Source organism: Ostrinia nubilalis, chromosome 18 (genome assembly GCF_963855985.1).
Source record: "Ostrinia nubilalis chromosome 18, ilOstNubi1.1, whole genome shotgun sequence".
Classification (NCBI taxonomy): Eukaryota; Metazoa; Arthropoda; class Insecta; order Lepidoptera; family Crambidae; genus Ostrinia; species Ostrinia nubilalis.
In genome coordinates, this window is record NC_087105.1 from 11409619 (window position 1) to 11436421 (window position 26803).

The 26803-nt window shown below is 36.5% G+C and overlaps 1 protein-coding gene across 1 annotated transcript in view; it reads left to right on the forward strand.

Moving 5' to 3' along the window:
- Positions 1–26803, forward strand: part of LOC135080899 (papilin) — a 120779-nt gene that overhangs the window by 39266 nt on the left and 54710 nt on the right. The gene's annotated exons all lie outside the window — the stretch shown is intronic.

Genomic DNA, 26803 nt, shown 5'->3' on the forward strand with positions numbered 1-26803 from the left:
CTTTTTGGGCACCTTCCCCCAAGGCAGTGAATTGAACGATTTTTTTTTACTTTAAAAGATTTTTATTTTAAATATATTTTTTTAATTTAGGAATAGTTTGGTTAGTTAGGTATATGTAGTTAATTTAATTTAATTTAATTTACTTTCTATATTGGTCAAATAAAAAGCTATTTTAGTACATACTACTTCAAGAAAAATAATAAAAATAATGTTTTAACTAAAGTCACTTTTCTATCTAGGAATTGAACGTAGAGTCGAATATCCTTCCCTGTAGAACAGGCAAACGGTCGTATTTTACGAAAACTTTAATTAGGCAAGACTTCAAAGAAAGACAAATTACGTCAACCAAATCCAAATAATACATTTTTAACGCGTCTTCAGGTGTAATGTCCTCCAGAACACGGCTGACTGGGCAAACCCAATATTTGACCAAAACAAACCTCAGCTAATTGGTTTGCGCTGTTTCTGGAATAATCATGGCGTAATTATAGTAAGTTAGAACATTCTTAAAAGTTAAGCGTAGGTATTAAATCTTTGAACTATGTTCTTTTGCGTTGTAAAAATAAAAATCTTGTCAAGAAACTCGTATTGCAGAAACGGGCACAAATACAGTTAATTTATTAGTTTCAGTGACTCTACACTGACTGAGCCTCAATCAATCTAAAATTAATTTAGTATAGGTACTACTAGGGTGGTCCTTATTTTTCGACTTTTGAATTATCCCCGGGGCACTTTCTCATTCGATTATATACCTCTAAATATGAAATTAGCTTTTTTTGTTTTTTTTTTGGTTAAGATTTAGAGGTCGCTACCAGCTGTCAAAATATTTACAAAAGCTTTGAAGATCTTAAATCATGGTTTCATAAATGTTTTATTTAGGTGTTTATATCACATTTTACGTGCAAATGAACATCGCATAGATAGAATAGACAATCGCTTCTTGTCCCCTTCTCCCCTCAACCCCTCTTCTGTACCGACCATGGTACCGACGCGTCGAGATACTAACAAGTAAACTCTTATATCTTAAAAATAATTGATTCAAATATGTACATTGTACATAATATCTTAGTTCATAGCAACAACAATAATTTTGTAATATTTTTATTTGGCTTTGGCTTTAAAAATAAATGAATCTGACAAATACAGATTTTGTTTTTACTTAAAATTCAAACCTTGGTAGAGACCCCTAAATGTCTTTTAAAAATAAAAAAAAATAAAAAATGAAAGACTTTCATATGGTATATATTCAAATAACGTGGTGCCCCGCAAAATATAAGAAAATATTTTTTTTTCGTAGGAATAAGGACCACCCTAATAGGTACCTTAAAAAAACGTGTACAAATTAGTCTAAATTACTGGTTGCAGTTACTGGTGATACTTACTGAACTGAAAATATGATGATACTGTTGAAAACATGTTGTAATTTGTTATGACATTCTAAGATCAGCAGTCAGATTTATTCCAAGACTCATGTAGGAAGGATTATTTCAATATTTGAAACTTTCTGAGAAGCATCTATTTCGGCCATATCCTCATCCGTTGAGGACGAAAAAGGATACTCGAGGGGTTGGATTAAAATAACTCGTTTTTTACATTTGATACTTAAGTAGCACTTAGGAGGGAAGATGTTAATTCTAGGTGTCATGTGATCTTACAGATATGTCTCTGAAGACGACATCATAGGAATAGTTGTAAGAAATCTGTTTCGGATTTAGTATGACAAGTTACAGGATAAAATTATCGTGTTTTATTACTTTAAAAGTCCTCTTTTCTTTCCTCAAAGTTGTTTCATCATTTCACACGTACTAAAATCATGGAGTGTGCACCTGCAAACTATTAATTATTATTATTAATAACTATACGATATGGACACGTGGAGAGTTTGCTATTAAAAATTAATGTACCCGTGCAGCAGCCAGTAACTTTATGGTGTTTATTTCTAATATCTTGCTTGTGAAGGAGGCTTTCAACATCTAGTAGTCACGGTAGAACTAGGTACCATACAGGGTGGCCAGGGAGTTGACGTTCAAAGCTAAAATTCAGATTCCTTACATGAAGGACATGAAGGTGTATCTAAACTTTAGGAGATTGTGAGAAACAACCGTGAAGCTTTGAAAGTTAATTTTCACTGGAAGCTTCTTTAGCGTAAGTAAGTAAAAACAAACTACAAGTGTTCGCCAAAACACTAAAAACCAACTATAGACGAAAGGAAACAAAAACAAAATTAAAAATCTCTTTAACTAAACATAATCTTAGAACATACATGGGGGTATTTAGATACACCTTGATGTAAGGAATCTAGATTTTAGCTTTGAACGTCAACTCCCTGGCCACCCTGTATAATTATTGTGTACATTCTTAACCTAAGTCTAGTTGTTCGCATGCCGAATTACAATTTGCGGTCACTAGTTCGAATTCCGCCAGTGGCACTAATGCTACTTGCTAGTGCTATAATAGCATAAACTTGTAGGTATGTATACTGGAGCTTTTATTAATTAGGGTATTGCTGTGGATTTTGGGATATGTCCAGGCATGACAGATTGACATGAACTTTGACTAGAGTGGGCTATGGAATGACTGATTGATACTTGACCTTCACTGGTTGGGTTTTTATTGGCGGTCAAGCTGTAGATCCTGGCTACACAGGAGTTGCAGTGGTGGGAAAGAGAGGTGGGAATAGTCCCGTATGGAATGATACTTTTTTTCTCGTAGGCGTTTTAAAATTTTCCTCACATGTCACAACGTAGAATATTTTGAGGACGTGATATTATTTGCAAGGCGTGTCGGTGATTCTTCCTAGAGATTGTAATAAAACCATGTAAGGGTAGGAGTGGGATGTTTTTTGTTAATCTCGCTCTAAGGTTGACATAAAATGACCAAAAAAGGTGTTAAGGCAAACATGGGCACCTTGGACTAATTTATTTTTGTGGAAGTTTTATGGGAAATAAACTTATAAGATAGGAATAGGCAGTACAAATACGGTGTCATTTTATTTGAACATAAATCATATGTGTAAAAATCGATTTTACATTCGGTAGGTATACCCAATTATTCCAAAAATATGAAAGTAATAAATTGAACCGGACAATGTCCACCTATTCATCTATGTCGGTGTTTTTATGACAACACACAGGCAAAGGCCCTACAAAACCAAAGGTTCAAAGTACCTACCAAATTGTTTACAGACAGAAAAATGTCTCGAATTTCAGCCCGCTTCTACAATTTAAGCGCCCGTCTTGTTAATCCATACATTTTACGCTCAATTTGCGATCCCCGGCGAAAATCGGCCTCAAATTATTTTAAAAGCGGCCTGAGTGTTTAATAATGGTGCACTGGACAGGCTAAGTTGTGTTTACGATGTATTACTGATGCTCGTGCGAGGGCTAGAATCGAAGCTTTGGTGTTGATAGGGTAACTTATCTATATTACATGGTATGTTTTATGGGGGTGGTTACCAACGGTGTAATTTACTCAAATTTCTCAGGTGTTGAGGACTGCCAAGCCTTGAAAAGGCCAATATAACCACGCAGCGCAGAGCATTCACAGAACCATGAACTGAACTAAGTAAGTATAAAATATGCGCGTGGACAGTTAGCTACATAACATGGTAGGTACATTGTGGATAACCTTGGGGGAGGTCTTTGTCCAGCAGTGGACGTCATTTGGCTAAAACGAACGAACGAAAAAAAAAGGTAGGTAACTCTACCTATCACTAATGGCCGTTTTCACCATCAATTCCGAATTTTTGATTGACCCTTATGGTAACACATAACAGAAATTTAGTTTTCATAGGGGTCACTTAAAAATAGGGATTGATGGTGAAAACAGGCTAACACTCACAGCTCCCGCTAAGATTGATTAGGTATGTATTAATAAAACTAGGTTTTATCATTCCCAGAGTAATTATCTCGATTCGACACTAATATTTTTAGCAACTCATCCTTAAAAAGTCGTGATCAATTTTAGACTGTTTGACTTTGACATTTCACGGTGTCGGAACTTCATGTCCGATTCGCAAGGGTCGATCACTTGCACCGGACCATGGGGTCGTTCAACCCGCTAATGCAGTGTGCAGCGAATCCACAAATTACTTTTTGGATGTAATCGAGACGGGGTACAGTATTGATTGACGAGCGTAAACACGATTCTGGCAATTTGTAACTGTCTTGTTCAGTTCCTGATCGAAAAGGGATCTTTTCCTGACTGTACCAGGGTAAAAATAACTTTTTTCAGTTGTTTTGCCGTTTAGTAATTTATCCCAACTGGTATTTGAAAACCTACTATTTGCTTAACAAGATAAATATTAATTTCACTTGACACCAAATCGCAAGAGATTATAACACACGTCGTGCCCTTGACGCATGATGGTCAGTTTACAAACAAACAAACTTAGAACTGGATGCGGGCGTCTCAACCTGCTCCGCGCGTGCCATTGAACAAGACAACAGGTAAACTACGACTACGCATGCGTCAGGTCAGGTATTCAACCACTATGGCTTGGACCACCCCATCCCTTTCTGTCTGTTTCAATTAAAGAGCGACGACTAGCAAAGCGGAGGTCTACCCTAGCCGGTCGCGCTGAGACAGGTAACTGCAGGTGGGACGCATGCGCCAGGTGGTTAAACGACCTCCTCGACTCTCATGGGCGCCTAGTACTAGGCTGGCATTTTGCCACAGGTAAGCTCCCAAATAACAGGTGGCAGGGCTCTCACGGGGACCCGGTGCTGACCCTAGGCTACACCTGGATATTAACGAGCCTTTGTACTTATGAAACTCATTAACATAATTTATTTGCAACTACGCAAGCCATTTTCAACCTTAACTCTTAGGGTATACGGGTGTCATGCTGTAACGAGACGATCGAGATAAGGGTCGTCTTCGTCTTCCTTTTGTGGTGACCTCGTAAGTTCAGTAGCGGAACGTTTAACTTTCATGCGAATAATGACGGTGAAAAACAAACAAATACGAGAACAAATTATGGTAATTAACAAACAGGTGACCATAATTAATGAAGGGTAAGGGATAAAGGTCAGAGATTGACCAGTAGACTCGCGACATACGCTTGATTTATCGTTCTACAGATTGTCGTCGCAGATTTCGAGACGAAGTAAAGATGTAAACAAGCTTGCTGCTCGTTTGTGTCGGCCCAGGCGAACAACTTGTGTCCTGTCATTTAATGCATTTATATCGCATTCCGTAGCTATCATCGTATTTTGAGAAACAACTTATGCAAATGGTGACGTTAAATAAGCTAGTTTAGTTCTCGAGTTGTATCGAGATATCAATGGATTTTATTAAAAGGTTTGTTGCACTGTACCTATAGTTTTATTATTGGCACAATTCGTAGCAGAATTACACAAAATGCGATATATAAAACTTATGGCCTGTGATTTTGGTAAACTAAAATAAGTTTCAGTCGTAAAATCGAATCACTATGAAATAGTCTTAAATCAATCGGATTTATTCCACACAGAAGATATAAATCATCTGACACCAAAATCAAAAATAGCTTCAATATCCTCGAATCTTTTAATATACAGGGTGCCATAACTTTTGTTAATCGCCATTTAAATTAGTGCAGGCAGCAGCAGTTAAAGGAAATTAAGTACGTACTTACCAGAAACTTACTTATTTCAAACTTTAAGACTCTACATTAATTTGCTCTTTTCAAAATCTAAAATGTTGTTTTGATTGCTAAACATTTCATTATTCTTGTTTTGTTCCTCTTGTTGTTTTCTTGTTGCTTGCACCAAGAACAATATTTAACAGTGCCTTAAAGCTTTCAAATACATATCTTAGACAAAAATATTCTAGCACTCTGTATGTTTAGGCATCCCACGCTCCTTAACGAGTGCCAAAAATGGCCGGGTCATTTCGCCTGCATTCGTTAGCATAGGCATAGTTTATTTGCTATCCATCTTGTGCCTGAGGCCGACGACCCGCGTAGGAAACAAAGGATGATCTCACTGTCATTCGTCTTCTGAATAGGGCCGCCAAGTCTATAGCACCATGCTTCCTGAAAGTAAGTTCCACGTCAATCCTTCAGGAGATTTGTGCTTTGGCCTGAAATCGTGGACAAGAATTTAGTGAACGATTTAAATTAGTTTTTAATTTTGATTCGGATATACATAATATCATGCATACGAGTAATATCTATCCCATCCTTGTGCTTAGATTATTTAAAGCTTTAGACATTTTACATGGGAAGGCCCTAAAAACATAATCTTCGTAGAGCTTTGTGGTAGGTACTGACATGAAGGAAGGACGTTCATTATAACCAAACCTAAGTATAAATTGCTATTCAAAAAATACTCGTAGTCTTCTAGTGTCATGCATTAGAAAAAATACTCATATTATCTATCTTTGAGGCCTACAAGAAAATGTAGACTCCATTAGAAGTCATCTGGATTTTCTCTTGTTCTACCTACTTCTCTCCTTCAAAGGCTGATGTCCATCCTTCTGGTGGTGTGCTGGCAACCCTGCTTCCAAAGTAATGTTTCAGGCTGGTGCTCTGAGCGGGGCTAATTGATTGGCGACATTGCCTAGGCCAGCCCATGCGTGACCTTTCTAGATCCGCCACCGTTCGCCACGCTTTTTGCATAGACTTCAATCGTAGTTCACATGAAATCGCAAAGGAGAAAATTTTCCAATGAAGGAAGTATTAAGGAAAAATAAAGTTCTGAAAGAACTGTTGCCATTCAGTCAGGATGAAAAAAAGGATGAACATAATCCCGTTTCGACAGTTTATAAAGCGATAAGATAGAATAGGTGTTCTATTTTGCCAGTAAAACTTCTAAAGGAAACGGGATATTTTTTTAAAGAACCTTCGGGATTATGATTCTACTTTTTTTAAACCCTTTTTACAGGAATAAAGGCTAGACTGGATTTTATTTTGCATTCTTCGAGCGGTGAACTCACTTTGACGGTATTACAAAGACGAGTGGAATGTACCAACAATCCAATGGTCACAATTGACAGTTCCCAAAACTTAAGCCTAGTTTATTAGCGGGCCACTAGTTAATAAATCAATTTAGTGCCTTGACTTTAGGAGACCTAGTTCTCAAGCTTAGTTGTTAAGGCTCCTTAAATTTAACGGCTGGAATCCAGGCCTGGCTATTTTCAGATCTATCTAGTTATGGTGAGATGTTTTAAATAGGCCACTTTTTTATTGTGTTGCTACGGTGACTTTTTAAAACTATGTCTTCATTGTGCATCTATTTATAGTCACGCTAACTACCCTACAATTTGCATCTTTGTTTTAAAAAACAGGCCAATTTATGTCTTCCATAAAACAAAGCACTTTTTTGTAATACGACGACATAAAACACTAATCTAGGTATCATATCAGACACATTAAAGTCCCATTAGTTTTTTACAAGACCTATCCTGATGATGATGTTATCCCAACCAAGAATATTCTACTGGCTCCATAAGTAGTATGAAATGAATTAACATTTTCTCAGAAATGTACCACAGAAGTGTACTTTAAAGAATAGACAGTTTGACACCATACCCCAATAATTCGAAACCACAACTGTTTTAAAAAGACTCTTCATTCTGGTCTTAAAAACCTAATTTATTTTAAATTACCTGTAAATTTCGATTTTTGTTTGAATTGTAACTGAAAAAAGTAGTTTAATTGGGTTGACAAAATAGTGAAGTCACTTGCTTGTAGTGCCATACAAAATGTAAGGGAGAGTTTCGTTTTGACAGTTTTAAAAAGTACGTCAATTGACTGTGGTGTAAACACGTCTATTCTGGCATTATTTCAATAATTGGGTTAAATAGTCTACATAATTTGAGAATTTCAAGAGAAATTTGATGCAGGCTGCTACCAACCGGGCGATGTGAAAGTCATTGGGGGAGGTCTAGTATGTTCAGCAATGGGCGTCCTGAGGCTGAAATGATAATGACGATGAAGATAAATTTGAATTTTCTCTCAAAATAATACAAAACAAAAAGTATTTGGTCATTCATAATGAAAGAAAATCGAAATGACTGATCTAATGTAGAAAGCAGCATACTTATCTGAATGCTTAATGTAATTTTCTTCAACAAAGCACGTAATGCGTAATTCAATCAGAGATTCATTGTCAAGAGAGATAGGTATCAAGCTTTCATCTAAAGCTGTTGTTAATCCTACAATCAGTACAGTCGGCATTGAATACATGTAAATTATTCTAAGTGCAGGCCTCCTACTAGGTGAACCGACGATCTGGTAAAGGTCGCGGGAAGAGCCTGGATGCGGGCAGCGCAGGACCGTTCATTATGGAAAACCTTGTGGGAGGCCTTTGTCCAGCAGTGGACGTCATTTGGCTAAAACGACGAAATTATTCTAAATTCTTTCAACTAGGTACTTCAATCGACTTCATCATAATAAAGACTAGACTTTATTGTAATAGGCCTAAACTAAATAGATAAAAGATGTATTGTGAACCATTGACCGTTTATATTGTGTGGGTTGACAGTTGACAATGAATAAAGCAATAAAAAGAAAAAAATGTAGTAACGCAAAATGTGCCCTTGAATTTAAAGTCGTGTAACAATACTTATAAATTCATGTTAAAAAATGTTTTAAAAATTTAAAGGTGATGCACTAATGAGAGATCATAATTCTAACATACTAAAAATAAATTGCCGATTTGGTTGATTTTGGTTTTGAAATGATTGTCCAGGGAAGCTTTAAACGGTGAGAAAACATGGGAAATATTACGATTTGATTTCCACGCGTACGAAGTCGCGGGCACAGGAAGTGACAAAGTAAAAATTTGATTTGCTGGGGACTGTACAATAAAAACGATTCGGTGTGTTATGTGACGTTTCAGAAGCTGGTTTAGCGTAGGTAGAGCTCTTAAATGATAATTTAATTTTGTATTTATTAGAAATCCTATCCAATCTAGACTAGGAGTCATTAACTTCAACTCACTGTAAGGTATAGTCCGAGCTGTACAATGTAGTAGAACTTACTTAAATTTAAAACTATTTGCGTACCTACTTCGACTATAGTTAAGTCATTAAAGTATAGAGTTTGTGAAGTTAGGGATTGTAGAGTTAGGGCGTGTACAGTTAGAAGTAGGCTCTTCGTCGTATCTGAGTTTTTCACAGTGCGAGCCATAGGTAAGGTCTCCGCGACATTATAAAATTTTACGTGAAAATATTTTTGGTCGGATTCGAACTTATAGGACAGTTTGCTATTCTTAAAATTTCTTAACGATTAGAGATGCTACTAAAACTAAATTTTAAATTTAACTATAAAGAACTTGAAAAAATCGAACTGCCTAAGGCGGGAAACGAACTCTAAATCGAATCTAGAATCGAGAACTAAATTTATTTATTTAAAATTTAGTTTGCTTTTCGTCTTTGTCCTTTAGCATAAAGTTTGCCACTGTCAATTGAGGCGGACTGTACACTGCGTCGCCGACTATACAAGCACATGTCGCAACGTTGCGGACTTTCACATGGGTGTTGCCAAAGCTTCAGGCGCTAGACTCAGACACATGCGATATTTCCCGCCTACGGTCTGCCTACTATTCTATTCATCGGACTCTTTCAATGCAGCGTGGGTACAATGGACTCAGGAGTCTAAAAATACAATACTAAATTATGGCTGTCTACCTCAAATCAGTTCAAATCTATTATTGTCACTTTATTTCAGTGACTAATTTGTAGTTTAAATAATGAATAAATTAATGGTTATTTGCTTAAACCAATAACCAATCGCGACTTGATCAATGATCAAGCCAATAAAGTTATAATAAAAAATGTACATACCCACATAAATGTCTCACGTACCTGGTGATTGCACTACAAGATTTGAACCTACAATTGCTTGCTTCAGCAGGATTTGAGTTTTGAATCTACGATTCCATCTGGAGATGCGATTTGGTATGCACAAATCGAGCCAGACGTCCATTAGAATTCTTAAATGGATATAACTATATTTCAATGCAAATAAATTAATAAATAAATAACTTAGACGCAACCACAGACCTAATGGTTTCATCATTAACACCTGTCAACTACAAATATGCCGATCCTTCGTATGTTTCTAATAAACTCCCTGTAATAGGTAAGTACCTAAACAGTTTTAACGCAACCATCTAGCATTTACGTTCACTTTCGTTAACTTAAACGTTTTCCGATCAATCAGGCTTAAGGCTTAACTCGTAAATCATACTAAATTGAGATAGCGAATCGTTTAGATGCGCGGGAGTGGGCGCTACCATAAAACGGTAAACTTTTGATCAGAAAGGAATTCTGGCGTCCATATTAGACGATACTGAGTGAAGAAACTATAAATGTGTTAAGTCTACCAACAGAGTTTTTATGTGATACAATATCAATGTGAGCAGGATCAGCAAAGGCTTTAAGTCCGTTTTCACCATCAATCCCTAATTTTTAAGAGACCCCTATGAAAACAAAATTCCTGTTATGTGGTACCCTATGGTATGTACCCTATACATAAATATGTGTCACTTAAAAATTAGGGATTTATGGTGAATTAACGGTCATTAGACTCGTAGATTTTTGCTTGAGGGTCAACTTGTTAGCGATACATAGCAGTACGAGTAGAACTAAAAAGTCTTGTGGTAGCCCAAATATTAAAATTCAATCAATCGCCAGCTTGATTGCAGCCAAGCATAGAGCATGTGAGTTGATGTTCCATTTTGAGCTTAACTTCATATTTTTTGTCGTAAAACTTCGTAGTCCCTTTTATTAATTTAGTCTCATTTTAGTCCCTTCGTCAACATCAGCGAGAATAGTCCTATCATAATCTGCTGGAAACATACCACTTAAATCATTTCAGCTTTCATATAATCGTTAATTTCTTACTTTAATCGATAGTCGACATCATGCTGTACAAAAAAACATGATGTGTTACATTCTGAATCATAGTTCACTTTTATTTTCACACTATATCCAGTGGCTCACTGTGTACAAATAAAAGTTTATTGGTTACAATGATTTTTTATGTTGCGCAATTGTACTTTTACGAGCTTTACGCGGAAACGCAAATGTTTTCCACGTGGTATGTGTTAAAAAAAACTAAATAAGATTCGATTCCACAACTATTAGAATGCTAAAGCATGCCTATTACATACTTAGGTAGAGTCCCTTCAAACCTCGCGATTCGAGACAGTAACGGGGTCATATGCACCCGCTTGGGCATTGATGGGTTACACCCAATGCTTCCTAAAAGTGATATTAGCACTTTCAGTAGCACTTTCACTAGTTTACTTGGCCTGAAAACGTATCACTATTTTATTGCTCTCTTATTTTTTCACATAAACAAATACTTCATTTATTCATGCGTAGTCTCTATCAAACATGATAACTGCTCTGGTGGGCGTTACTAAGAACTTTCAGGTCCGTATTACTAAACGTGTCATGGAAATATACTTTACATAATTAGGTACAATAGCAAAAATAGTCACGTAATCATCCTTGAATGTGTCCATTTGTACTTCGTAGCTCATTTGTAATAATTAATGGGACAAGAGGAAGTTTCAAACTACTTGAAGTTCCCATGATTGTGTGTGTTTTGTAAATATCAACATTATTGAAGCAGAGATAGACACCACACATTAAGCACGCTAAAGGACGCTACAGGGTCGTGACTACTTATGAAGTCAGACAAACCTGATTGCTTGTTGGATGCGAACAAGTGAAATTGTTCCGCAAAATTCGTTTTTATTTCAGACATTAATATTTAATTTATCAATATGTAGTTATTATGTGGAGTGATAATATGACAGTGTATGAGTAATTGATGATACGTATGTTGCCGAATGACGTATAGCTAAAGTAAAATTAGGTTTAGAACATGCCTCTGTAAATACATAATACCTAATAATAATATTTTTTTTAAATTAAAAACCGTTGAAAATGCGGGTAAAAAATGAATTCTCGCGTAACGTTTAGTAATACGGGTCAACGCTGAAGAGCAATCAATCACCGATCAGTGCAGTGTTTACAGAAGGCCGGCGAGTGTTGAAAAGGCCCGGGTTGCGTTTCCCGCTAGAATTTGATTGGTTGTTTTTAGGCCGGATGCGGCCTTGGTTTTAAACTGAAATTATTAGTTTGTCTAGCATTGTGATGTAAACTGTACTTTTAGTATTACTTTATTCATTTAGATTTAGAAGAAGTACTAGAAAAATAAATCGTTATGAAGAGAGAGTAATGAGAGGTGGCAGAAACGAATGCAGAAAAGACGCGGTCCCATATGCACTATAAAAATCACGCTGATAATTCATTATGTTTCTTTTTGTATGACAGGTTTGTGGCTTCTAAACGGAGGAACCGATTTTAATGTTGCTATTGTTAAAGTGTAAGTGCAACTAAAAATATATAAGCATTCATCAAACTTCGGTCAATCGCCTGTCCCCAACTCCCCACCAACTCATTTCGCGCCTTATTTATAGACAAAGAACCATATTATTTAAATTACGTTGTTATTTTTTAGACACGCTTATCCATAAAATCATGCAAACTTTAATCATTTTCAGGTCATTCATCAGCCATAAATTAAGCTACCTGACGAATTCAAGGCTCGCCTAGTCCAATTCAGCTATCTGATGCCATTTTAATGGTGCACTCGTCTGCGCGTGAGTTCACCGCGCCTTAGCCGGCGCGTGCGCGATGGGATGATAATGTGATCAGGAAGCAGCGGGTTACTCCGAAAAACTATATCCCAAGATTCGAATGTTGCCATCCCTCTCATACAAAGCGAGATGCCAGCATGAGTGACGGTGACAGATAGACCCGATAGTAAACAACGTTTCGGAGTAGCCCTGCAGGATTGCCTGCCAGATACACTATCATAAAAGTCCGACGCATTATGTCATTGGGTATTTTTAGCACTGATTATGGTATCATTGCGAATTACATTATTCATATTAGGTATTATATTTTATTCCATTTAAAGAGTCGTTTTGCTGCTGTTAGTATTTTTTCTTTAAAAGAAAAACTGAATCAGATGTTAAGACTTTTTCCTCTTTATTATTGGGAGGACTTTTAGTTGTAGCAATATTCCCCGTAATGTCAAAACTATCAAATGTTTTTTCCATCCAAATCCTATGTGGGTCTAGACAAAGTGCAAATTATAATCGCAAACCAGTCGAAAAGTGGTCGAAAAGCCCCTTTTTTGTATGGAGTTTTGACGGATTCGATTTTCGATTCGATCAAAAAGTGCTTTTTGTCTAGGGGGGCTGGTGTTTCCAATGCCCATTTGTCATCTGATAAACAAAGAACAGTTTGTAGAAATGTGAGTTGAAGGAGGTACTTAAATACGAAAACTTTATTATTTTTTTAATTCTATGGCTAGGACAATAAAAATGTCTGCGAAAATTTACAATCTTTTCGTGACCGCAGTTCTGTCACTAATTTAACAATTTAACATGCGAGCCGAATTCATGTCAAACGCCACTTAGCAAAAGATTAATGAACTTTCAGAATCGTGTACTGATTGTATTATCGGGATTAGCAATAATTAAAGTGGGCCAGCGTTGCAATTAGTCGCGGCTGTCGCCTGTAATTAGAAGCAATTGGCATTAATAAGCGAAGCAATAGATTTTGCTAAAGCGCTTATTGCTAGTGTCAGAACTGTGCTTGTTCTAGGGGTTGATTATGCTGGATTTTTACTTGGTTTACCCACATTCGACATAGCGATCGATAAATAATTGTAGAGTCACCCTGCTTAAGCGTGAATAGAGTTTTAAATAGCGATTTTGAATACGAACCTTGGTAGAGTCCTTGTTTTATCAAATAACAGTAGTAAAGATAATGTCGTTTTTCATGACTTACGTTTTATGGAAATTCATAAACATGGATTTAACTGCTACAGATCTCCGCTACGACACATCCCTTCGTCGTAGCAAGTATTTTTTATTGATGTAGGTAAAAAGCTCAATCTTTTCACAAATATTTGTCCCCAAATGCTTTAAGCTTAGCGTCATGATGACAAAGCTTTGTATTACGTCACCGCCAAAGTCAAGTTACTTGGCGACAACAGTTATTTTAATGATTGCGATGCGCGGCCAGACGCTGCGGCGTCGGCGTCGCGGGCGGTCGCGTGCGTGTGCGCAGCTTTGTTGTTTTGCATTATTTAAGAGGGCTCTGAAAGAGAAAAAAGTTACCTAAAGCTTTGAAAAAATGAAATAGAAACTCTGGAGTTATGAATAACCAACCTTAAAACAATAAGATCAATAGGGTCTATGAAGTTCTTAAATGAGCTTTGAAGCTCTATGCAGGTTATAGATTTCCGTATAAGAAGTTATCTACTCGTGCTAAGATATCCTATTTTAATTATCCCATATAAAATCATTTCGTAGGCATATGGGACTTTTCACCCTTTTTGGATTTATCTATCCTTCACAATCAAAGTAAGCCGGTATGAGCGACAAACATAGACAGACCTGAAAATATGAAAAAGTTACTTGAGAATAGCTACTCGTACTTATTACTTTTGCCATTGAAACTGAACGGTCAGACGCTAGATTTACGTGGTCTTTGAACCTGAAAAATGGCATCGTAAAAGCTTGTGCGAATGGACGCCGTTGTTTACGCAGCCATTTGTACGCGGTCATGAACATTTTTTTTTTCAGTTTTGTTACTGTGTTCATCTTTCATTCGAAATTTTATTTATACGGTTACGCCAAAGATTTGAGTCAGCTTTCTTACTCTTACTTAAATATGTACCATAACTAAGGACATTTTCCCTTTCTGAATACTTTCGTACTGGGACTACTGACTGGTAGGTACCTCAGATTTTAATAATTAAAGATATTCTTGTAAATTAGTATATAATTTATTTTATTCTTTAATCATTGATTTTTTAACTAAAATTGTTTGAAAAAACCTCCTGCAGTCAGTTTGAAGGGTGTAAACGTCTACCGGAATAAAAATGATACACGTCCAGAATACCTAACTCACATTTATTGTTTTTAGCACTTACGAAACCCATTGACATCTTTATGCATCCTTTACATTATAGATTCGATATAGTGCTAGACAGTTACCTACTGGTATTCAATAGCATGATGTATACTCAATAGCATACAAATCTAGTTATTACCATCATATACGAATAGAATACCGTATACGTGTACTTTTTTTGCCAAAATCTAGGTCCTATGAATGGAATTCTAGGCAGTCAAAATAATTTTAAACAGATACGTGATAAGGCAATTTGATGGCGAGGCGAGGTGTATCACCTAGAACTGATACGGGCATGGGTTTGGTTCCTCCTAGTGGCTTCGGGGCAAAGAGAATTGTTATTTTCTGATGTTATAAAAAATACACTAGACCGCAAAGGTCGATTAGAAAATCTTCTAAAGTACCCGACCTAGCTTTATGAAATAAAGACTTGTGGAGAATTCCCATTTTAACGTAGATAAAGAATTGTCTTGTGAAGTACCTATTATTAAAAGTATATCCACATTGCAAACCTTACTAAGCCAAACCTATCTTAGGCAATAGGCATACAAAAAGACAATTAACAAGCCACAAACGACTGCGGCGCTTCATACAACATACAGTGCATCATTTTAATACAATTCCGATGGCATTAGCATTCTGTCGGCAGGACGTGAGTCGCTCGATGAAATTTATGATACGGCTATTATTATCCTGGCTGTCATAGTGATATCATAGCGAAATGTATGTGTTGAACTGCTGATGCAAACGCAATAAAACAAATTGGATTGTGAAGTTATGATAGATAAACATATTTTATGTTGATATGCTTAGGGAATAAAAAAATTAGGTACATTAGGTTTACTGATAGAGACGAACTGACTACAAGCGACCAGAACAGCAGCTTCAAAATAAAATAAAATTCCTGCTGACTATCCTAGAGTAGTCACCCTACTTAAGATACATTTTCTAGCAAAGAAAAGGAAAAAAAGCATAACTCTCCTTCTGTTGCAGTCGGGTAAAAACGAATCATGCAAAAATAAGAGAATTACGCCCGTATTCACAAACATTACTATGAGGTCTCACAAGCCGCGTGGACGCACAGGGCGACACATGAACCAATCACAGAGCTCTATTCAAGGCTGGGCGTTGGATTTACTGCTTCACTTAAGGCCGGGTAGCAGAGAAAATGGCGAAAATGAGGTTTTCATTTTTCATTTTTGAGGTACTAAACAGTAAAATTAAAGGCTAAGATTTTTATTGGGCATTGTTGAGGATATTTTCTAGGGCTATTAACGGATGGAAACACGATTTGATGAAGTTGACTCGATAGAATAAATTCCCAAAGTTACCTCTATTCGTTTTCTATTTATGGTTTTATTTTTAAAATAAGCGATTTGAGATTCTAAATCTTTTACTAAACTAAAGTTCAGAAATAACTTGAGGGCTTTTAACGGATGAAATTTTTATATTGCGTCTTATTTAGTTACTATGTTAAAAAATGTGGAAAAAATCGTCCATGACGGCTTGGACAATCTCAATCAGTCGCGCGGTGGCGCTTACGGAGGACGGACGCGTGTCAGTTTATTGGCCGTGACAGTTCGCGATTTGTCAATATTTTTGACAATGATGACTTTGATGAGTCACAGTATAATAATATCAGTGTTACTGGAGAAAGCTTAAATTTTTGATAATTAAAAATTATCAATTTTGTCTACCTATTGAAATTTAAATCGTTCGCATCCTTTTAAACGAAGACTCTACTCATGATACATAGTACATTCCTCAAATATGAGACAAAACCAATGAGTTAAAATTACATTTTAATAGTACCTACATACAATCGTCTTACACTCTTTAGAAGAGCACACTGACACAAATAAATAATAAAAAATACTGTCTAAGGTCTGTAGCTAAAGGTCTAAGCTGTAAGATAGAAGAATCTTCTAGCCAAAAAGATGGCAGATGCAGCAGATGTCTTATATCTGACACAAATAAATAATAAAAAATACTGTCTAAGGTCTGTAGCTAAAGGTCTAAGCTGTAAGATAGAAGAATCTTCTAGCCAAAAAGATGGCAGATGCAGCAGATGTCAACGGATTTAAAACTGGAGTTCATATGACTCCTTGTAGACTTGAGTCTCTAGAGCGTCCCTTCCTCCACCATGCGTAAAAATTTTCACAAAAATACTGTCTAAGGTCTGTAGCTAAAGGTCTAAGCTGCAAGATAGAAGAATCTTCTAGCCAAAAAGATGGCAGATGCAGCAGATGTCAACGGATTTAAAACTTGGAGTTCATGTGACTCCTTCTAGACTTGGGTCTCTAGAGCGTCCCTTCCTCCACCATGCGTAAAAGTTTTCCAAAAATACTGTCTGAGGTCTGTAATAAAAGTCTAAACTGCAAGATAGAAGAATCTTTTAGCCAAAAACATGGCAGATGCAGCATATATCAACGGATTTAAGACTGGACTGGCACCACCTTGCAATGTCATCCTCTCATTGTTATCTGTAATGTAAATTATTTTTAAAATGTATTTAAAAAATAAAATGTTCGTTTTATTATTTCAATAATCTGACCTCTCAACTCAACTACACTACACAAACACCTTTGTTCGCAACTGTACTGACGAAACCTCGATATTATACCGTTTATTTAAGATGGCAAGCTTTTTGCTGCGGTAATGCACTCCAGGTAACCGTGTGTGATGCTCATTGCTCATAGTGATTTTCGATACAGAGCCCCGTACATACGTTATACATAAATTATGGAAAGAAAACACCCAGACCAATACAAACAAATATGTATGCAATTTTAGTATGATATTTTTATTTATTAATAAACAAAAAGACTGAACAAAATTGATGCGTGTACTGATTAATGTAATTAACCACATGCAAAGCTTTAACTATAATTTATTATCCAAGCTCTAAATAATCGCTACTACGAGTAACTGATCATAAAATGTTTTTCCAATCGCTCAAGCTCCCGAGGATCTACCGATAGGTCGGGTGACGTAATCTTGAAATTCTTTTAGCCGGCGCGGAACTTCCGGAAGGTCGGGTGACGCCACGCCTCTTTGAACCGTGTTTACTTTGGCAGTTATATTCTATATTTATTCGATTCTAAAATATATTCCCAAAAATTTTGAAAGTTGTTTTAATTTGTATCACTTGGATATAATTTGTATTAGAAAGTGCTGTGAGTGTGACGCTTGAACGGAAGGAAGTCAACCTAACCTAACCAACTGCGTATTTCTAAACTGCGTATTTCTATACTGTGTAGCCGCGAGAGCTCTTTGGCGCGCTGTCTTCGGCGAAGTATTGCGCGCGCAGATTTTGACAGCGCGAAATACCTACTTTAGCAGAAATACCAAGCCTTAAGCAAGCATAGTTTGTAAATCCGGCGTTAAACAATTGCGGAAAAGTCTAGCCCATATTACGTGCTCTGTGGTTTAGCCAAACTAAACTTAAACAAAATAAAACTAAGTTCAGATACCAACCTTCATAGCTGGGCACCGTTAATCAAATAGTTAACTTCGTTAATCGTTAAACCGTTAATAAAAAAATTAACTTCGTTAAACGTTAAAACGTTACATTTCACTAGATTTAACGCAAGTTAACGTTAATCGTTAATCCGTTAACACATGATAATAAAACGAAAAAAATAATTGTATGCAAGGTTCAAATAATTTCGAAAGCTTGTATCGCGCATGGAATTTATTCCTCTTTTTCAGGGTTCCGTAGTCCTGACAAGGAACCCTTAAAGTTTCGATATGTCTGTCTGTCCGAGGTTTTGCTTGGAAACTATTCACTAGGGAGCTGTAATTTTGTAGAGATACGAGGGGCGGCTGATAAGTTCGCGGCCTAAGGTACTTAGCGATGAGTAATTAGCTTGTTACTCATGTCACTAGTTGCGACACTCAGTAGTATTATAAAAAGCAATCACTAATTAAGTTTGCACTGATAGTTCAATTTCTATCGAACAAATGACATCACCATGTCCGCCGAATCTGGAGATTTGCGGAATTTCGACACCGCGCGCCGCGGACATACTTAATTCCTCGTAAAGAAGGAAAATAAACCGAAAGACATTTTTGAAGAGATGTCATCGGTTCTTCAGGATTCTGGACTTTCATATACCATGGTTAAAAAATGGGCCCGACTATTTCAACACGGATGAGAGACCTGTGAAAACGACCCTCGCCCTGTCACGATACTGAGTGAAGGAAACGTTCAATAGTCGAAAAAATCGTTCCGGCTGACCAAAGAATTAAATCGTGGCAGATAGCTGAAGAATATTTCTTTATGTTTGCGAGGCTATTGTACAGAAATGACGTGGGAAACTGACACGCGGATTGCTCTTTCTGCAAGACAACGCGCCCGTTCACGCCGCACGTGTTGCGAGGCCAAGCCCTGAAAGACACCGGGTTCTCAGAGATTGACCATCCACTATACATATAGCCAAGACCTTATGAAAAAGGACTTATGGGGCCGGAGATATGCAGATGACAACGAAATTAAAGCTGCGGTTGGTCGTCATTTTGAAAAAAAAATTTTTAGGTGGGTAAAAGGCATTGTATGCGAGATTTAAGAAATGTATTTCATTTGAGGAAGATTATATTACAAAATAAAAAATAGAAACCATTTATTTTATTTCATTAAGTACCTTAGGCGGCGGACTTATCAGCCGGCCCTCGTATGTATATTAATCACGCCGACAAAACGGTAGAATAAAAGTTTGAAAAAAAAAATTTTTTTTAGGGTAGCTCCCCTACATGTAAAGTGGGGATGATTTTTTTTTCATCTTCGTCCCCATCGTGTGGGGTATCGTTGGATAGGTCTTAAAAAATGGCTTAGGGTTTCCTAAGACTTTTTTCCATTTAGGGATCTGTTTGCAAATTATGGGCTTACACGTCCCAGTATTAACCCTACCACTGCTTCAGGACAATAAATGGGCCAGTGCTGAGAAGAAGCAGCGCAAGAAACTCAGACACTATTGTCAGCCTCTTTTTCAAAGGTTTACAGGTTTTCAAAATACATAGTTATAAATATTAAACTGTTGGCTTGAAAAATCTGGAAAAATTCGTGATAATACTGCTATTCATGAACTTTCAAGGAAAACTATAGCGGTTAAGATACATCAATTAGTTTGAGAGTAATAGTCATTTAACTCATGTATTACAAAATTTCTTAACTAGTGAAAATTTCTTAGAAAAAAATATGAAAAGTGACTGTAGATGAAGTAATTGCTTGCTTCTGAAATATACTGTGGTAACGACGGACCACTACGATACCCTACACTGCGCGTGGCACGACAGGCACTTGGCCAATTTTTTTTGTTTGCGCTACAAGCTTTCGAAATTATTTGAACCTTGCATAACTAAGTACATTTTTTTTTTGTTTTTGTACAACTGCATTTCAGAATAAAAGCTTGTTTTTATAAAAGATTTTTAAATATTATAATTTTATTTTACACTTTTTAGTAGTATCTCAATCTCAGAGCCTTGGTTTAATTACAATAAGTGCTCGAAAAGACAAATCCAGCAAACCCAAACTCGATAAGTTTCCACCTCCTGACTCCATCATTAGGACCCTGGACATCATCTAGTACTAAAGTGTTCGAAAAGACAAATCCAACGAACCCAAATTCGATGCGATGCCGCCGTTGCATTTAGGAGTTCCTATGGCCACCTCATGACTCCATCATCAGACCAGCTCAATGGTACCATAACATTGCATTGTCATCGTACTTACATAAGTATACCAAATTTCAGCTCAATCGGTTGGAGGAAAACTGGTCTTAAATTCAGTTGCAAGAGTTGTCCCACACATACTAACAAATGTCGTTAGTGATCTGGTTACAAAAACTGTTGTTTTGGGTTCTGGAAGTTCTGAAAGCCCGAACGTACTTGACAGAACGCGTTTTTCAACGTGCTTTTGGTAAATAGTAGGTACTGGATTAACGATTAACGGACTTAGGATAATTTAACGGAAGTTAACGAGTCCGTTAACATTTTTTAAAGTTAACTTAAAAGTTAATCCGTTAATAGAAATGTTAACTTCGTTAATTAACGATTAACGGATTAACGAGTTAATGCCCAGCTATGCCAACCTTGCTATAAATATCGCATTATTTCCCCTTGATCCTGTAAAACATTGATAGTGAATGTTAATTGACAGCGTCCCAAGGTCTGACCTTCCATTGCAGGTGTCGGGTTGCTTCCTGCGGAACTGGCAGGTTCACACCATTGCAGTGGCGTGGTAATCAATTATGCTGCCCCAGTTTGTGTGGCAGTCAGGGTTGGTGTCAGCTTTGGAAGAGAATTAAACAATCATGGTTGTTTTTAAATAACTTTTTCTTGTCCGTCCTGTAAACTCTACAAACGAAATATGTAGGTATGTAGTCCTTACAAAAAGAATTAAAAAAGAGTTTGCACCTATATGGTAGCTACAAGAGAAACTTTTTTAAAAACAAAATTATTTGCATGCTAAGTGACGTCATAATTATGTAAAGCGTTTATAAGAAAGTCAGTTTGTGTGATTTTCAGATCAATGTTTCTATTGCTGAGAAGTCTATCTTTAAAATACCAAAATAAAAATTAGTCATCATGCGTTGAGATTCAGAATATCTTACAAACAATCGTAGAGTTAGGTACCTGAAATTTACGTGGATTAAGGAAGCCCAGATCAAAGAGACTTTATACTTTATAGCATGCTAGCAGCCAATGTTTATTATTCCTAGAACTACCGAATGGCTGAAGCTGAAAATAGTTACAATGCTAATTACGATGTACAAGAATAGTACAAAACGATTTCTGGACATCATTTGTAGCGTCGTCAAGTTAACTTTATCAAGGAATTAATTATTTGTGAGAAAGTATTTAAATGCTTCTTTACTTTGGCTGTAGGATTGAACGTTACATAATTTCATCATCATCAGATGTCATTTAGTCTCTACAGCAGAAGCATAACCACAACCCTCTCTAATTAGTTTACGAGATGCAAATTTAGCATACCTACTTCTTCAACAATATTATCGAAGTTAATTTATTAAGTTCTAAGTTTAACATCTAAGTTTCTAACGCCCGTATTCACAAACATTACTATGAGGTCTCACAGTGCGCCTGGACGCACATGGTGACACACGAACCAATCACAGACCTCTATTCAACGCTGTGCGTTCGAATTGCTGCTTCACATAAGCAAGCATTGTTTGTGAATACGTGCGTAAGTGCTTATTAATTATTTAGTCTGTACTACACAGGGCGAACTTAAAAGCGCTCTCTGCCAGTTAACCGTTAAATATCAATAAACTTTCTTATTCAGCCAAAGTTTCTTCCAAGTCATGCTGGAATATAACAAACAAGCGAGTCCATCAGGATAATAAATCTCGATTGACAGAGACATTGGAGCATGACAATGACCGATAGCAACAATTTATGCTCTTGTAGAATGTCATACAATGAAATAGTAGTGCGAAATTAATTAAATAACTTTATGCACTAGTTAATAAACATAATAAGTACAATATGAGGCAGTATTTTAAAGAATGGATGCAGGCCGCTACCAACCGTGCGATGTGGAAGTCATTGGGGGAGGCCTATGTTCAGCAGTGGCACCTATGGCTGAAATGACAATGATGATGATGATTTTAAAGAAAACGTTTTTCTTACTTTACCTTAATAAGGTAAGATATTTCTCCTCCAGTCTCTCTGTTTTCCTGTGGTAAATTGGATTGAACTGATTTATTTCCTCATTGACGACCACCTAACGTATAAATTGATATTTGAAGATACCTAATAAGTTTCCTAGTACAGTGTGGCATTGCACAAATTGTTATTTTTACAAAACCAGACCTTGCTAAACCTAGTACTTAGATAATAAACTTTTACTTAAAGTCAATCTTTGGATTATCATTTAGCATTTGTTTAAATTCAACGACGTGTCGGAGTTCGTCTTCCAACATTTGCACAAGTCGTGCTGTTTAGTTTCTCTACTATTCGATTCTCATTTGCGTGGCTTTTGCATAATACCAAACAATTTGCAAGACCGAAGATCAAATAACTCCAACACTGATGCTTTGTTTAAGCGTCTATGCAAATAAACCTCGTATTTTATGCTTAAGTTTACATCTTTTTATATACTTACTTACTTATGTATAAACCTACGAGGATTATCAGGAAAAAAGTTACGTTAAGTAGGTATAGTCTTTCAGATTTACCTTGAAAGTTTTTGGGAATTTAGTAAAGTGATGAAATATTCATCCAATTTAGATATTATTATTTAAACCTAGTCAACACCTAAAGACTCAGCATCTGCAAAATAAACAAAAAGCTTACAAATAAGTTAGCTACTAAAATAAAAACAAGATTATATATGCTAAAAATAAGAGACTCTAATTATAACCAATTAGCCTTATCTATGCCCTCTGTATGTGAATTAAGTGGTACCAAGAAGATCAGGGCCTGAGTTTGGCCGTACAAAGCTAGACTAAAAAGAAGTTTTTTCCGCATGCGGTCTTCCGTCAGCCGCCTAAATCTTTGTAGTTTCAAAAACCCGACTACTATACCAAGAGCTCATGCCCGTTCCCCGAATTCGGTACATCCTTACTGCAAGTGTCAATGAACCCCTCTGTTTATTTGCAAGCTTTATTGCGCGTGCGACGGCTCCTTTGAGCACAAAATATTTGGGAGCACGGTAGAGTTTCCGCGATGTTCCGCACAGCCTTTGAGGATGACTGAACACAGGATTAACTTTGTTAACTTTAAATTAATTTACTAAAATTACATTTGAAAGAGCTAAGTAATTAGGTATTTTCTTGACTTAAATTAAAAAGCTTGCTTGCTTTAAATGCTTGCAAAATACATAATGTGAAAATAAGCTAGCAGTATACATTACACTATATGTATTTAGTAACCATTGATATTGACTTTTTGGAGAGATAACGAGAGAAACAAACTCCCAAATCGCAAAACTTGGCCCTCTTTCATCTGCTTCCTGACTCGCGGTTCCTACAAGCCCAAGATGTTTACAGCAGCTAAGTAATATAGTTTCGTTGATTTGTTAGTCTTACGCCTAGCAACGACTTTTTAAAATCATTTTGTAGCGCAAAAAATTAAATTTTCATGTTCCTGTCCCTTTGATGTTCTTTTTCACATTGCAAGGTTCCACATGTATTTTTTATAGAATTAGTATTATTGAGTTGTTGACGCAAAACTAACTGGCTATTTTGCACCCTTGACTTTTGGGCGCTTTAATTTGTCTTAAGCAAATTGTTAATTTAACAAACTGGTCGGAATTAATTTAAGAGTACCTATTAACTATACTCTATTATGAGGTTTTTTCAAAGTACCTAGACTAGAAGATGCTTCAAATATTGGACTCAACTGAATCTGGTTCTGCTTCCCAGGCAAGTAATTACATAGTATTATGTAAAAAGAAAAGATACCTTGATAATCTAAATTATCTCAAGCTTTGTCAATTAACCCGGTCCTTTATTACTGTCTACCATCTTTACAAGTGTTACAATCGTCATACACCTATGTTAGGACATCAGGGCTAATTTAGCTCTCACTAATGGTAACCAAAACTTATGATTTATGCATGTAAAACAAGGTCTTCATTAAGAGTTACTAAGCACGGCATACTTAATCCGTTCACGCGTTATGAATAAAATTATGTATCAACGAGTTCTTTGTGCAACATTTTAGATATTCAATTACACTGCATTATCAAATAATGATCGCTAATTAGGCTTCACAATGGCCACCGGATATTATTAAAATTGCAGTGCATGAATGATCCTCGTCCAATTCATTCAGATTCGAAACAGGCGGGATGGTGTTAGTAATATTAAAATTTGCAGCCTTGCTCGATTGTGAGTAATGCAGGTCCTTTGAGGGAAGTTCAGAGGACGTATTGACAAAAGGATCCAAGTCTTGACCAATCACTTACCTACATAGAAAATACAGTTAATTGGTTTTAGAACAAAGCTGTAAGTATCTTGATTGTGGATGCTGCTGCAGCTGACTCATGGAAAAGCTCTGGTAGAACACCAAAGACATTATTTTCATTATTTCGTTCTTACTTTCTGTTAAATGACATTCAGATAAATATGAAAAAGGAAGTTATGTGTGTTTTATAGAGTTTTCAGCGAGATTTACTTTAGATTTAGAAGTGAAATAGATGACATTTTAGGCACTGAAACCTGTGATTTGTATGAAGCTTCCGTACTGTTTGATTTATCTACTGTGCTGAAACTCTACAACTTTCAGGGATACTTCAAATTCAGAAGAGGTTTAAAAGGAACTTGTAAACCTTCTGAATTCCAGATTTAATCCATAAAACATTAAATGCAAAAATGTTTAAATCTTAGGAGGGTAACATCATTAAAATAAGCACTATAAATCTACAATATATTGTCAATAGATTGTTTTATTGATTTTGAGCTAATTATGTAGCTTGTTTTATTGATTTTGAGATTGGTTTATTAGTATGCACCAGCGTTATCGTGACCTCGATCCAATGAGCCAAGTTGAAGACAATTTTTGGTCACTTAGTTTTTGCATTCAAGGCTTACAATGCGAAATTAAATTTGTTTAGCATGACGCTTGACACCGTTAACACCACATTACGACGTTGTAATATGACATAGTCTCTATTTTAGGCAAGTGGCTGGTTAATTGTTTATTATGTATGGTCCTATTATAGTTATATTTGAACTTCGGTCCCAGTCCATCCATTGTGTATGGATGTCTCAAAAATATATTAATCATTGTTTGTATGAATGAGTTTTATTCATTGCTAAAGCTAAAGCTCTAAAGCTTCGTGCGGTTTTCACGTAGAAGTAGAGTTTTTTTCTTTTATTTTTTTTTACTCCCGATCCTGAAGACTTTTTTTCGCCAGAAGCAAAGACAGTGAATTATTCAGCCTCACAGATTCAAAAACCTCTCCTCTCCTCTTCATCTATAGGTACTTCTATACTAATATTATAAATGCGAAAGTAACTGTCTGTCTGTCTTGCTTTCACGCCTAAACCACTGAACCGATTTTGATGAAATTTAGCATAGAGATGAGAGTCCCGGGAAAGGATATAGGATAGTTTTTATCCCAGTGTTTGAAACAGGGGCGCGCGCGGTAAAGTTTTTCTGTGACAGACAAAATTCCACGCGGGCGAAGCCGCGGGCGGAAAGCTAGTAATACATAAATCAGAGCAGGAAAGACAAAGTAACCCCGCTATTACACTGAATATTTTAACGCAGACGAACCGTATCTGTAATGAGTATCATAACGAGATGCAATCTTTAACACTTTAGGGCCCAATTATATCGGGTAATGGTATGTAAATAACGCGTATCACGTGATCTCGCGGTGTCGCTTACGAACTATCGAATATTCGATGGGGATATCGATAAAGGACTAGGGATGGAGAGGATCGTGGTAGATAACATCTTGGGAAGCAGGTGCGAGGCGTGAGAAACGAGCGGAAAGAGGATAATTTTTGGGATGATATTTAGTGAAAGGGTTTAATATCTATACTTTTACTTATGTTACAAAGCTGTCGAGTTTTTTTGGGTGGTTGATCTCAGGAACCAAAATGTGTGCTTAAGATGCGCGCCGCCATAAGTTTTAATGATATCGCAACATTTTACCAATTTTATGCGATAAGCTTATGCATTTGTCGTCTAAAATCATCGATAAGATTTTATCACGACGTGCATTTTAGGCCAGCTGGTCTGATCGGAACGTTTTGGTGACGCTAACTACTTAAGTATATCAATAACCGTACAGCACTATAGCAAACATTTTTGAACTCTTTTTCCGTAAATACCTATGAGAACACCTAGTCTAGGCCATCGTTTATAACACTTATCAGAATATGCAAATGTGCAT